This window comes from Meriones unguiculatus, chromosome 21 (genome assembly GCF_030254825.1).
Source record: "Meriones unguiculatus strain TT.TT164.6M chromosome 21, Bangor_MerUng_6.1, whole genome shotgun sequence".
Taxonomy (NCBI): domain Eukaryota; kingdom Metazoa; phylum Chordata; class Mammalia; order Rodentia; family Muridae; genus Meriones; species Meriones unguiculatus.
In genome coordinates, this window is record NC_083368.1 from 56,202,862 (window position 1) to 56,217,524 (window position 14,663).

The 14,663-nt window shown below is 50.5% G+C and overlaps 1 protein-coding gene across 1 annotated transcript in view; it reads left to right on the plus strand.

Moving 5' to 3' along the window:
- Nucleotides 1-14,663, plus strand: part of Snd1 (staphylococcal nuclease and tudor domain containing 1) — a 399,985-nt gene that overhangs the window by 370,062 nt on the left and 15,260 nt on the right. The window lies entirely within an intron of this gene.

Here is a 14,663-nt window from a genome sequence, read left to right on the forward strand (position 1 = left end):
TCCGTATCAGAAGGGTGTTAGATTCCAACATGCCCGCACTTCCTCTCAAGGGCAGCCCTCCATATCTTGGGTTCCAGTCTGCTTACACTTGTTCCTGGTCCCTGTTCTTCCCAGCATCTCACTCCTCATGCTAATGCTTCATCTTCACTGGTCTTGTCATCGCCTTCTTTCCCGGCCCGTTACACATGGCTTTCAAAGCTGTTCCTTTTACTGCAGCAGGCTTGTCTATCCTCTCTCAGAAGTCACACCCTCCTTTAAAGCCCACCCCCTTTCTAAAGAGTGACCTGACTCCTCATCCCTCCCTCAAAGCTGACTCGGCCTCTCCTCTGAACCCGTCCAGTACTCGCTGTCATATTAGTGAGTTGTTATGTGTTTTACATGATGCTTTGTCACTAATTGACATGATGTGACTTCATTGTGTCTTCTCAGCTAAACCTCAGGCTCTTGTATCCCTCGCCCCCGTAGATCGGCTGCAGTGTCCTGGGCCATGCTCTTCTACCTCACAGATGCCAAGTGACTTTTCCCTGGTTGGTTGTTGATTACAGTGAGCCCCCAGCCTCCTCGCAGGTCCTTGATGGTTTTTATACGGTCCTGTTTCCTTGGCATTTGTCTTCCCATTTTGAAGCCCTGGAGTCATTGTTGCCTATTATCACTGTCAGCTGGGCATTCCTGGTGCTTCTGCAATTCTGCTGCATCTTCCCTAGCCATGCTGATCCTTCCTTGAAGTAGACCCAGGCCCCTGTCACAGTATGAACCTGTGTTTTCTGCTGCCTGCCTCGCCTTGGAAGCTCTCTGTGTTGAGCTCTGGATAACAACCAGGAATATAGCCACATGGAAAGCGCTGCCCAGAAGCTAAAGAGCCCGGGCAAGCATAGTCTCTCCCCAAGGAGTTCAGGGTCCTCCTTCCTGAAGCTCCTTCCAGCACTGCCTAGAGTCCTGCTGTACTTGTGCAAGCTCTGAGGACCCAAATGGGTTGACCAGAAACAGGAAAACAACCACTTCCTTCAGAGGGCAGACACATCCACAAAAGGGCATGGAAAGCGCGAGGAAATTGATACAGGGCAGATCCACATACCTAGGTGGAACTAGTGTTCAGGAACAGTGGGTGAAGAGAAGCCCCCTGGAAGACTAAGGAGCTATAGGTTGCATCTTGGAAACTACTGCCCATAGTTTCATTCTAGATTCTGGACAGCGCCTTCCAGAACAGCTATACTGTTCCTTACCAGCAAATGGATAGTCTCCTCAAAATGAGTTTTAGCTGTGCAAGGAGACTCCTGGCCCACCCATCACGGTCCTGATGTAGGCACATGGCCCTGAGAGGGGAAGGGTTGTAGGAGGTGAGAATGGGTAGCTCTCACAGCCTGCAAACCAGCTGACCCAGAATAGAGGGTCCGTGAAGAAATAGCGGAAGAAAAGAGGCTCATAGAGTGGGTGCGTCGGCCCATCTAATGTGCTTCGTCTTCGCAAAGTAAAGGATGCTGAAACTCTTTGTTCTTCCTGTTGTTCTGCAGCATCTCAGTACACCCCTGTTTGGAAGGAGATTAGGACTGGCCTTTTCTTTCTTGCTTGCTGCCTCTGACCCTCCCTCTGCACTTCCATGCCCGCTGGCTCTAGGGAGCAGCTCCAGAGCAGGGGGTGGCAGGGAGCACCCCCAGAAGGCATTGAAAGAAATCAGATTGCTTAAATGGTATTTACACTGAGCAGTGGGGCGGTGGCAGGAGTCTCAAAGCCTTGTCCGAGGGCACTGTGGCAGGAAGGCCATAGTGGGAAAAGCTGTGTCGACAGTAGCAGCTGCATCCAAGTGTCCTCTGCCAGGAGAGGCAGCTCAACTACTGCCAGGTCAGTTCACTGTTCCTCCTTCAGGTCAAAAGGATTCAGATGCTAATTGTGACTTCTGGGTGATCTTAGGAGACACTGAGCATCCTCATTTCCTCTGCAGTTTCAGAACACACCTGCCTCAGGGGCACTCCCCTGCACAGAAAGCAGCGAGCACGTGGCTATGGGGCTCTGCCTTGTGCGGCAGAGCAGGGAGGTGGAGCAGAGTGAATGAGGCCAGCTATCCCCGTCTCAGGGCAGTGCAGGGTCAGCCTGAGCAGATGTGTTAGGGCAAAGGGACCACCAGCTGGCTCCTGGAACTTTGTTACACTGAATCATATTTGGGACATTTTGTTGAGATTAGAGGGAAGGAAAAAATGGAGACTAATGTAACACTGGTTCCTGTCAAGAAGATAGAGTCCCTCAAGAGCCAAGCTGTGACTCTGTAGGTGGTCTCCCATTCCTAACAGTTACTCAGTTCTGCATTTAATCTGTAGTGACCTGAAAATTTTCAGAAGCTGAGTAATAGGTCCAGGAAGAATATGAAAGCCTGTAACATGGGCTGTGAGTAAAGGGAAGGAAGAATACGTTTCTACACTCTGCATGTCCCTGCCTGTTGTTCCGTCCCCCTCTGTGGGCAGGGACCCCTGGGACCTGCCGCAGAATAAGGCAGGCAGAGCTCAGGGCAAGATTGATAACCGCCATCCAGAAGTGTCTTAATGTAAACTCCAGCCCTACACTAAGTGTTTGCAAGGCTTTATAGCCAATTAGTCCTCCAATCTGAGAGGGTAAGTGATGCCATATTTTAATTGTCGTTAACAATAAAAAGTCAGCAGCAAGGAAGCCCAAGCTCACCACATAGAGGAGGGCAGGCCCCACCATTAACCAGGCCAATCTGGCCTCTGGCAGGCCGCATTTATCCTTATTCCATCTGTACATGTGCAAACCTTGTAATGGGTGACTTTTACCCATGGGCTTTTCTGTGCATTACTGAGATGCCAGAGAGATCATGCACCCCTTGGGTCACAGAAAGCAAGAATCGAGTCATTCCCCGTGCAGGAGGGTGGACACAGAACAGCCCTCTAGCGCAGTCTCCCAGGCTCAGCATCATCTCAAAGGATGTTCCCTCTTCTCTGTGGTAGGGATTTGAAACGGTTGGGAAGCAAGTGGCAGACAGGAGCAGAGCCCAAAAAAATGCTCACATCTCCTCTTTCCTAGGTCTAAAAGCAACTCCTTAATGGGGTCCAGGGAGAGCCTAGGACTTTCTGTTCTTTTGTGTGCTTTCCTGGACTGGAAATTAGCAGAATTGCTTGCAGCCCACAATAGTACCAAGCACAGATGAGTGAAGGCTGCCTTCCCTGTACGTAGCATGCAAGTGCGTGGCATACAGGGGCAGGATGGATTGAGGATGGCAGAGACAAATGCATGGCCGGGTCTTCCTCAAGGTGATCTGCAAGGACAGGAGAAAAGGGAAGCAGGCAGCTGCTGAAAGTGTAGCGTTTCTGTCCATTCAAGCCTTTTGCTCTGGCCCTTTTATGATCTGCCGTTTTATAGGACAGAAAATGCCCCAATAGTTTGTAAGCAGACCCTGTGGCCACAGTCCAGGTTTCCTGCATTCCCCCTGGATCTTGAGGCCTCTGGCACTCACAGGTGGCCCTGTAGCATAAAGCTGTCTCAGTCCTTGTCCCCAGGTGACACAGGTCTGACCTCTACCACCTGACTCCTCGCTCGGAAGATTCAGCACTGGCCTCTCCGACGTCTGTTCCAGCCTCTTAGCTCCTGCGCTGTGCTCCTCCTGTGTCATGTCTGCTTTGCTCGGCACCCCTTCCTTGCTGAGGGATCAGTAGCCAGGAGGCGATGGATGTGTAAGAGACCGGGAGGAGGCACGCGCAGCTGCTGCCTGCACTCATGCCTGGATAAACAGAGGCACCCATCCTCGCCCCAGTTATAGTCAGCCCAGACAAAGCCAAGCACAGAAGAGCCCCTTCTGCTCGCTGTGTCTGGGCTGCCTCTGAGTCATCAGCGCTGACTGCCCTGACCATGGCCAGGCTTCGGCCCGCTGGGCTCCCATGGGCAGGTCTGCTACAACAGGGCAGCTGTGGGCCAGCCCCTGTGGCAGAGAGTGTCTCAGACAGGCGCCTCTCATCATTTCCGTGCCTCCGTGTGGATACAGTGGTGAGTACTCTCTCCCAGTCTGCCGGTGAGCTGAGACCAGCCTCCTTTGCCTTCCATCTATGGACTGAATGTTACCAGGGACCAGTAAGAAGCTCCCATTCTTGTGCTGTGGTAGTGAGACGTGAGCCTGCGTGTCACGGTTCAGGTGACACGACGCTCACGTGCTCAGATCGGGACTAGCGCAGCTGAAGTAGTAGGAGGGAATGTTCTGACCGAGGAGAATAGCATGTGCTGAGGTTGGGAAGCGCAGGGCACGTGAGGAATAGGCATTTGGCATGATCAGATTAAAACAGCGAGGGCTGTAGGATCCAGCAAACCCCAGTTAGGAAGGGACTTAACACACTGTACTATGTGTTAAACTTGAACTTCAGCAGAGAACAGAGAAAGAACTTTGGCAGAATGGTGATAGATACAGATTTAAAAAAAAAAATTAACAGCGTGTCTTGAGTACTTCCTATAAGCCATATTCTTTGTCAAAGCCCTCAGAGGTGGCCCTCGTTCATCATGCTCATTTGACACAGAGGATGTTCTAAGCCCATAATAATTAAATAAATTATGTTTATCCATTTGCTAGTCAGTAAAACAAGATTTGCAGCTGGTAATCTGACTTCAGAGCCTGCATCTAACCATTGTACTACACTGCCTAGAATAAGCCACACTCTGAGAACACTGACAGGGTTCACAGAAAGGTTGTTACTTACAGCGAAGACACAACCTAAAGTGTGGGACAGTAAGAGTGATAAAAGGAGGAGGAAGCCCATTAAATAGAATCAGTGCGAGTGGAGGTCATTTGTGACAGTGCACGGAGCCCAAGATGTGTCCCTTGCTGCCACCCATCACAGCAAAGGCGAGAGCTGGACTCACTCCATGTATTTCTACCTGGTGGGGTGGAATGTGATAGCGAGGCCTAGGCTGTCGGTATTTCTGGTCACTCAGGATAATAGAACGAGGGAACTGTCCACAGCTGGGAATGCACCCTGGCAATATCTATATTCAAAGGCCGTGCTGTTGGGGAAGAATTCTCAGCTGAGATGGAGAAAAGGCCAAGATTGAGAATCAGAGACCTAAACGCAGTTCCAAAAAGATAGGGGTTGCTTAGCTTGGTCAGATCATTTGAAAGGTCAGAAATGATGAAGTCTGCAAAGAAATTATTAAAATGGCAATTAAGAGGTCCTGAGTGACCTTTTGAAGTAATAGTGACAAGTGAAAATAGTGAGTGTGGGAATTGGCTGCAGGAGAAAGTAGAAGGGAGACAGTGGGCAAATGCAGGAAGCTCCTGGGATAGAGAGAAAAGGTGGCCAGGCCGGTTTCCTAAGAGATAAGACTGAGCAGGCCGTGGTGGAAGCAACCAGATGGGCAGTGGAGAAGATAAGTGGCAGGAGCAGGTGTCTAAGGCAGCAGAAAGAGTGTGAGCTCTAGTGCCTGAATGATCTCTCTCCCTCCAAAACGGATGGAAGGGAGAGAAACAGCCACGGATGCCAGTCAAAATGGTTCTTCATTCTAAGCAAAGTATAGATGCTCTCAGTGACATGGCCCGCCGTGGTCAGCTAAAGGAGTTTGAGAATTAGGGTCTGCAGTGGAAAACTGCCATTTGAAAATGGCCTGATAGAACATACAGTTACTTATAGTTCATTAGAGAGATTTGCTAGCCTCAGACAGCAAATAGATCATACACACATTGATTTTCCTTCTATAAAAATAGGCTGAAGCCTAGCTCTGTACCTTCACGGCAGGTATAACTTTGAAACCAGAGAATACACCGACTAGGCTTGGGCAGGACCATTCAGTGTGCTCTCATGGCCCAAGCCAAGGACTCTAGTAGACAGTGCTGTCTGGAGGCACCAGGTAGGAAGCAGTCTTCACACCTCCACACCAGCTAGCAAGCACTGGAAGGGTCATGGCCATTTAGAGGATCTCGAAGCCTACCTCTTGTTCCGTGAAGAATGGTACAATCACCTCCCAGTTCCGTCCCATTTCCTGCACAAAGCTTGGGGAAGAGAGAGTTAACTTCCCCTCCGGCCTCCAGCCTGGGGTTTTCCTGGGAAGATGAACAGTCTGCTTTCCTTATTGTCTGCACCAAAGGAACAGATTGCGTCAGTTTGTAAACTGTGTTACCGCTTGCGAAGGCCTGGAGTCAGCAGGTTTCCATTTCCCAGCAGACTCCAGCGATGCTGATCGCCTCGGCTTCTGCCTCTCTGCCTCAGGCAGGATGGAAAGTATATTCCCACCCTCTCGCCATCCTATCCCTCACCATAGAGGTAGGAGAGAAGGAAGCCCGTCTCGCCCAGTCATCTCACTTGCTGCCCAGGCTTTCCCTGCATTTCCAGTAGCTGCTTGGCCCCTTTTGCTATTGGCTGGACTTCTGGGCATTCCTAGGGCCCTGGCATGGCTCAGTGCTAAGATGTCAGAAAAGAGATTGTTTGGAAAAGCAGTTATCAATGAGTTAGACGTGAAAGGGCACCTCGAGGAGGCATCGTTGGGGACAGAGCCACACTGCGCCACAAGCACGGGAAAGAGCTTGCTGCAGCCCACTCCCCACGGCGCTGGTAATGAGACCCAGGAGGCCTTTCGCAGGCACAGGCTCCCAGCTCCCAGACCGTTGAATTATTAACTGCATTGCGTTAATGTTCATCAGCTCTGAAAAAAGTTGGTGTGTGTGTGTGGCCGCGAGGGGAGGCCATGAGTTGGCCGTGCCGTGTTAAACTGCTACTATATTAAGGTGAGGTGTCTCTTCGCGTTCACACTCTGGCCATGGCAGCGGCACTACAGCTTTCATGCAGCATCAGTGACAGTGGAAAGCCCAGCTCCGTGGCATGGCTCGCTCTCTGTGTCATAAAAGGATCTCAGTTGTGCTCTGGTTGCCCTGGGATTCTTCTCACATTCTCACAAAAAGCTGGGCAGAATGAGGGGGTTGGAGTCTTTGACTGTCTGTTGTTACTATAACGAAATAAGTGACACTAGATGGTTTGTTGTTATATTAGTTTGTCTGGGGGATTTTTTGGTTCATTTGTTTTGTTGTTGGTTGGTTGGTTGGTTGGTTGGTTGGTTGGTTGGTTGGTTGGTGATTGCTTTGGTCATGGTGGTAATTGTTTGAGACACGATCTCATTGTGTAAACCAAGCTAGACTCACGATCTTCCCACCTCAACCTCCAGAGTTCTTAGGTTACATGTAGTCCTACCATGCCCATTCTAGCCTACGTGTAAGGATTTCTCACTTCTCAAACCACCATACTTAGGGTCCTGCCAGGCTTAGACCAAGGTTGCACCATGTCAACCTATTGGCAACAAACCACAGCTAAGCCATAGAAGAAGAAATGTGTCCCAGAGCTCACGTTTTCATGTAATCAATCTTTCCCCCTTTCCCCTTTCCTCCCATCATTTCTCCTCCGGGACATGATTAGCAAGCAAAGCTTCCCTGCCTGCCCTCCTTTCTTGTGTAACTCATGGCTTTTCTTCTCTTGACACTCTTTGCCTTTTTTATGTGCTCCCTTACCACAGCCTCAGAAAATTCAGACCAAATAGAACCTCAGAAATGGTTCAACTCTCAGTTCCCTGAGCCCAAAACAGGTATGAAACATCAGCCAACAGGAGACTGAGCTTCATTGACCGATGGAAACTAAAGCATTTCTCTAGCCCTTGCTGGTTATCTGGGCCTCCTATCCTGCCTGTCACTGATGGCCTGAGGGAGTTGAAAGCATGACTGTGATCAGTGTGGGGATGATGGGGGTCTCTACCGCTAAAGCCTGTCATTGGACCCAAACATGATCTCCCCAGAGCCAGCCCCAAGGGCTCCTGGCCTACCCTCTGGAGAAGCCTGCATCAGCACACAACCATGTGCACAGTCTTCCGTTCCAGGTGCCCTGGGGCTGGCTTGGGACAAGCCCAGGGCTGTGTTCCAGGCATTCTGTGGGCTCCCAACCCCTGGAGCTCAGTCATTTTCTCTGCTGCCTTAGGCATGCTGCATAGGCTATGCCAGTGCACTGGGTTTGGGGAAGGACTACTGTTCTCCATCTTGGCAAACAGAGGAAAGGCTGGTGTGTATGTGTGTGTGGTCCTCTGCCCACAGCCAGTAACTCCCATGTGGACCATCTCCTTTGGCTGCCTGCATTCATTGCACGGAACATGGATTTCCCTTGCTGTCCTTCCCTGGTATGCCTTTTGCCCTTGGTGCTCTAGCTACCTTACTTACCTCAGCAGAGGCAATCTCTTTTTTTTTTTTTTCAGAGGCAATCTCTAATGCATACTTTGTTTCTTCCCATGTCCCCACTGCACCAGTCCCATGGAGAAGAGCCTCGGGAAGAGGATATGGCTACCTTTGCCCTTTAGTAACACCAGACATCCAGATCAGCATCTGCAGTACAAGTTAGGTCACACACCAAACCCCCCAGAGCAGGCTGAGCCCAGAGCTGCCTTTGTGGTTTAATACCTGAGCAGCTTTATACTGTCTCCCACCCAGGAGATACACACACACACACACACACACACACACACACACACACACGTTCATATCACCCCTCCTTTACATCAGGAGCGATTTCAGAATCTGGAAGCTAAATGGCTAGGAAGGTCAGAAGTTAAGAGAAGATGTTAGCATTTATGAAACCATCAGCCTTGCCTGGCTTTGTCTTCTTTCCCTTCCTCCACACCCTTGGCAAACCCCAAGTGGCTCCCCAGCCTGCATTGCACCCCAGGCAGGGAGTATGTTCCCGCTTAGAGCAGGAGAATGACTCAGCCCCTCTGCCTGTCTGATTGAAGTAGTTCCTGTGTTAAGGAGCTGGACAGGATCCAGACAAGAGGGGAAAGGGGTACAATTTGGAGGCGGAGACAGAAACTGAGTATATATTTCTGGAAGTGAGGGCACAGAGGCCACTGAGAGAGAAGCCATAGAAATGACACCGATTGCTGGCCACCACCATCCTCCCTCTGCTCCAAGCACTGGTGGTCGCTCCCATTCTCCTGCTCCTGCTCCTCCTCCCCCTTCTCATCCTCCCTCCTCTTGCCTTCCTTAACAGCCTCATCTAGAAAGAAGCCCACAGCCCAGCTGGGTGGGCACTGAGGTATGTGTGTTGCCTGGGCACCAGGAGCTCTTCCTCAGTAATTAGGAGACATGCAGATTAACAGCCTGAGTGGTTTTAATAATTTGATAAATAAGCCAGAACAATTTCATTAGTGGCACATTAATGTGCTTGGGAGCAGGAGGGTGTGTCCCACTGTGAGGCAGAAGGTCCCTCTGCCTGGCCCAGCCCACAGGCAGGCCAGGTCCAGTGTGTCCAGCATCTTGTCCCCCTGGGCATGGTTGGCTCTCAGCTCCCACCCCCTTTAGCTTGATGGTTAGGGAGCACACACACTCAGCAGGTAGGAATCTGTCTATGCAGGTGGATTTGAGGACAATCACCCATACCTGAGTATTGACCCCTAGGATAAAAAACCCTAGGTTTCTTGGGGCAGAGAACCACAGGACTCATTTAGCAGGGATTGGTCCCCAAGTGTGCAGAGCCCAGTGCACAGCCTGACCAAGCATGTAACCTTCCTGGATGCAGAACCAGCCCGTGAGCTTCCGGTATCAGCGACGGAGAAGAAGCAGCTAGTGCACAGAGCTCCCTCTCCTCATTTGGCTGCCCCAGAGCTCACAGCCAGTGCTAAGGATTGAGGCACAGCCCTTCAGATCCCTAGCGTGCGTCTGTCCAGTCCCTCGCACGCTGAGCAGTAGGTGCTCCCAAGCTCTGAAGAAGTCTCCCCTATAAAACAGCATCATTCCCTGGTGGAACCCGCATTCTAGCTACAAGACGAAGATCCTTGAAATGAGTGCTCCTGCTGGCAGCAAAGAAAATAGTGATGACAGTGGTCACGAAGAAACGTTTATTTACCACACTCTGCACATATAGCGCATTCGCACTGGACTCACTTAATGGTAATACCAAACCCTCTATGGTAGGGACTGCTGCAACCTCAAGTTTCTGGCAAGGTTAAAAGAAGAAAAAAAGCCCAGGGGGTTAAGTGGTTCACAGAGTGCAAACAGGGAGAGAGTAGATCTGAACTCGGGCAACCTGTCTCCACAGTCCACATTCTCAATCTCTGTGAGACACTTAGCTCCCGAACCAGAAGAAGCAAAATGATCCCTCACATGTTCATAGGGTGGCCTTTCGCAGGTGGTGCCAGAAAACCAAGCAGAAAAGCTCCCACAGCCACAAGACCCACAGTCACTCTGTCACCATCAAGGGCGGAGGCCCAGAGGTGCTGCCAGAACAAGACAACCCTGAAGTGTCCTGAGCTGCCCACCTCTGCCTTAACCCCTTACCCCAAGCCACTGCTTCAGGGTGGCGCCACCTGCCCTTAGAGTCTGTCAGGAAGTTCTCGCGTCTCCCAGTACCATGTCTCCTTAGCTGTTAGCGCTTCCACACACCCAATGAGAGAGTGGAGAGCCACCATCTGTCTGCTCGTACGGACATACGCACACCCTGAGGTGCCTCCAGGACGGTGACCACCCACGTGTGTAAACAGCAGATGCCCGCCTCCAGAGGACGGCAGTCCAGTCCCAAGGTCTCGGCTGCTTGATGTCACCTGTATTGTAGGAGTCCTCCCACAGAAACCAGAGTCAAAACCACTTCAGAAACACCCTAAGAGGCTGAAGAGACTGTCAGATAGCTTTCTTTGCAGTTTACACAGCACTCTGTGGGCAAGCTCTCGGTTAATGCTCGCCATCGCCAGTTGGGCAAGAAGAAGTTTCTTGTATATTTCACAAGAATAAATCTCCAGTAGCTACTGTCTGTGACTTGAGGCACTTGTAAGGAATAGCCCTCCCTAGGCAGACCTCTATGTGGTCAGTCCTCCTTATTGCAGGCTTGGTGTTCGCAAATTGAATGCTCACTAATGCCAAGACCGATCCCTGTGCTTTTGCAGTCATTTGTAAACATGCAGAGTGGCAAGAAGCTGGAGCTACTTGGCAGGCACATTGACAGCTCAGGTGGAACAAGGCAGTTCTGTTGCCTTTCTTTTGACGGAGGCTTTCATGGGAGGGGGGAGGGAGGCCTTGAACTCCTGGTTCCCCTTCATGCACCTTCCCTTCTGACTACTAGGATCCCTAGACCACAATTCATAGCACGTTGAGACTTTTATTTGTCTGTTTATTTTTAGATTGGAGTCTCGCCATGTAGCCCTAGCAGGCCTGGAACTCTTTTTGCAGACTAGGGTGACCTACGACTCAGAGATCTGCCTACCTCTGCCTCCCAAGCGCGGAGATCAGAGGTGCAGGCAATGTAGTATGCCTGGGTAATTCCACTTTCTTGTTTTAGCTCTCAGGGGACAAATAATTGTTTTCTTTGTGATCTGTTCAGTGTCTTGAGTTTGGTGGGGCAGGCAATGCTTTTTCTTTGAGATTTTTGTCACAGAAATGGTTCTAAGCGAGAATGCTTCAAGAAAGCTGATATATACCTTAAAGAAAAGAAAATACATGTTACATAACTGTCATTCAGTCCTGACCTCTTAATGGGGCTACTGTCTGAGAGCTCAGTGTAAATGAATCAATGATACATATTAAATAATGTATCTTTAAACAGGAAAACATTTAGAACGAGATTACATACTAATCATTTGACAAACAGGTAATAAGAGGCTCCCAGATTTATTTATTTATTCTCTGGAAGAATAATGGTTCAGTACTTTCTTTTGTTTGTGTTTGCTTTTTGTTTTTGTTTTTTTTTTTTTTTTTTTTTTTTGTTTGTTTGTTTTTTCAAGACAGGGTTTTGCTATATAACCCTGTCTGTCCTGGAACTTTGTAGACCAGGCTGGCCTTGAACTCACAGAGATCATCCATCTGTCTCTTCCTTCTGAGTGCTGGGACTACAGGCATGCACCACCATGCCTGGCAGTGTCATGGTCATTTTATTATAGTATCATGGATAACAAGAAGGGGCTGTGTGGGCTGAGGCTGTGACTCAGTGGTAAAGGAATAGCCTTGTGTACACATAGCCCTGGATAGATCCCCAGCATTCTAAGAAGAGAGAATAACCAGGCATAGGGCACACTCCTATAACCCCAGCCCTTGGGAGACAGACAGAAGAGGATCCAGAGTTCAAGGACATCCCCAGCAACAAAGTGAGGTTGGGGCCAGCCTGGACTACATGAGACCTTGACTCAGAACAAAAAAAGGTCTCTGTGTAGTCTCTTTTTTGCTCTCCCTCTTATTCTCTCTGTGAGCATGTCTGTTTCACATAGCTGCCTGTGTTGTCTATGCTAGACCCTGAACTCCTGGGCCCAAGTGATCATCCTGCCTCAACCTTCTAAATATTCCAAGTATCTAAAACTAGATACACAGCCATCCTTCACTCTTTGGGGGAGGGAGAAGCTGGAGCTAAGGAGAGAGCTAGAATTTATATAAGGTGTAGATCTTGTTACAGCTATACCACAGATTCCTGGCAGTCAGTCTAAAGAAGAGACGTGGAGAAGGCTGGACCTACAGTATACCCTAGGAACTCCCCGCTTAACCTCTGCTCATGAGGCCCACCATTCTCTCTGCCAGAAAAGAGGCCTTTCCAGTACCTACCCAGTCCAAAGCGTATCCGGCAAGGTGGAACTATAGCATGGAACATGACTGCAGAGACCAGGAGCCAAGGAACTCAGAGCTTGCAGAAACAGTAGCCCAGCCACCTTCCCCTGGGAGCCTTTGTTTGATTGAGAAATTACTATGTCGTTGGCAGCTGTAATGAAAGAGGAAGCTGAGCCCCGCCGGCGACAGCTTTATCTCCCTCTACAACCCCAGATGGAACCCATGGCGGCAGACCGCCCAAGGCCAGAGATTTCTTTCCTCTGCTGCTGGCTGGGCCTAGGGACTTGTCAAGCCCAAGTTAGCACATCGATTGCAGGCAGAAAGGAGCTGGATACATGTGAGGTCTGGGCTTGCTTGCCAGGGAGAACCCACGGCTCCTGGGTGGACTGGCCACAAGTATGCCCACTACCTGCAGGTTCTCCTGGCAAGCCCTGGAGAGAGCATCTGGACCCTGGCTTCAGAAAACTCGGTGTCAGATTGGGGTTTGCCATGTGTAGTGAGGTCTGAGCGTGGCACTGTGTAGGATGAAAGAGGTTGTTCCTGCCTGGTTGCCTCAGCAACCCATCTCTGAGCTTCTTACATCAGTGCCAGCAACCCAACCCGCTGCAGAAAACCACGCTGGCCCACTGCAAGCTGCCCGGGGGCCTGCCAAGCCTGGAGGGATGCTGTGTGGCCGTGCAGGGGAGCCATCCTCTGTTGTAGGAGGTGGGGAACTTGGCTACTAAGACTGTTGAACACTACAGGTCAGGGAAGGAGGAAGCTGGTGTGGGATTGGACTCCATGTTGGCTGGGAACTGAACCAGCCCCATTTGCTTTTGGCTGGGCACGTGTCCCCTGAGCTTCCAAATACAAGGCAAACAGCCTGTCTGTTCTTCCCACTGCCGCCCCCGAGCTCCTCTGAGACCTACTGCTTCTCGGTCTTAGCCTGTTGGTAAGACTTGGCAAGTTAGGAAAGGTGGTCTTCCATGGTGACGTCACGTCCACCACCGTGCTTATCCTGTCACTGCAGGCCTAATGGCCTCTTCAGCTCCTCTCCCTACAGGACCCTCCAGCTTGCCATGCCCTGGGCATTTGCAGGGTGGATCAGAGCATCGAACCCTTAAGCACCAACTGTCCTTTTCTGCAAGTTAACTGCTAGACTCGGAGAAAGGAGAAGGCTGGCCTTTGTACTTCTGGGCACTAACTGCTGGCTCTCCCCACTGCACGTAGGCTCTGCTGAAGAGCTACAAGGTCCTAAGTAGAGGGGCCAGGATTACCTCAGCAGAAGGAAGGACTGCTCCTGAGACAGGCTGTGGGGGCCAGGGAGAAGGTGATCCTAGCCGGCTGGAGGCCGTGTAAAATGACAGGTCGGGCCGCCCACCTGTAGTCCCTGGTAGTGCTCTGTCCAGCTCCACCTCTGTCCACAGATTCAGCAGTGAAGCCAAAGGGAATCTGTACAACACTCTTTTCTTCAGACCTAGTGAGCTCTGCATCTCCCCTTCATTGCCACACCCAATCTAAACTGCTGTTTCTCTTCAGAGGATTAGGAATGGGCTTAGGACTAAGCAAGGTACAGATGAAGCTGCAGGCGTCCTGCCCCCCTGGGCGCCCCTTTACCTTTTATCCCGTTATCTTGTTCCCGCCCCTGCCCATCCCAAGCATCTCTGCTTGTTTTGGTAAGGTCACAGACATTTCCCAACTACCCACTCTCATTACTTCTAGCCCTCTGCCACTGGCACCAGCTCAGGCTTTGAGAATTCCCAGGTATTTAGACATTCATTTTATTGCTTAATCGAGCTTGACGCCATTTAAATTAATACAAATTTTTACCTTTAGCAGCAAAGGCTTTTATAGGCCCCTTTAGCTGAGGAAGAACGAGGGTCGAGAGAGAATCAAGAAAGAAATTTATCGTGGTCCGTTGCTTTTCGGAGGTAGGGGCAGGTCAGCCTCCCCAAAACCCACAACCTTGAGCCACCCTCTTGGGGGAACAGAGTCTGTGCCAACTCTGGGGTCCATGAAAAGTGTCTAAAACATCCCCAAACTCTGACCCAATGTCTGGGCTTGTGTCAGGGCCCCACCTACCTACCTACTTTCTCCCTTTGGAAGGCTGGCCTTCTCTAGAGATGCCCTCCTTCCCAAACTACACCCT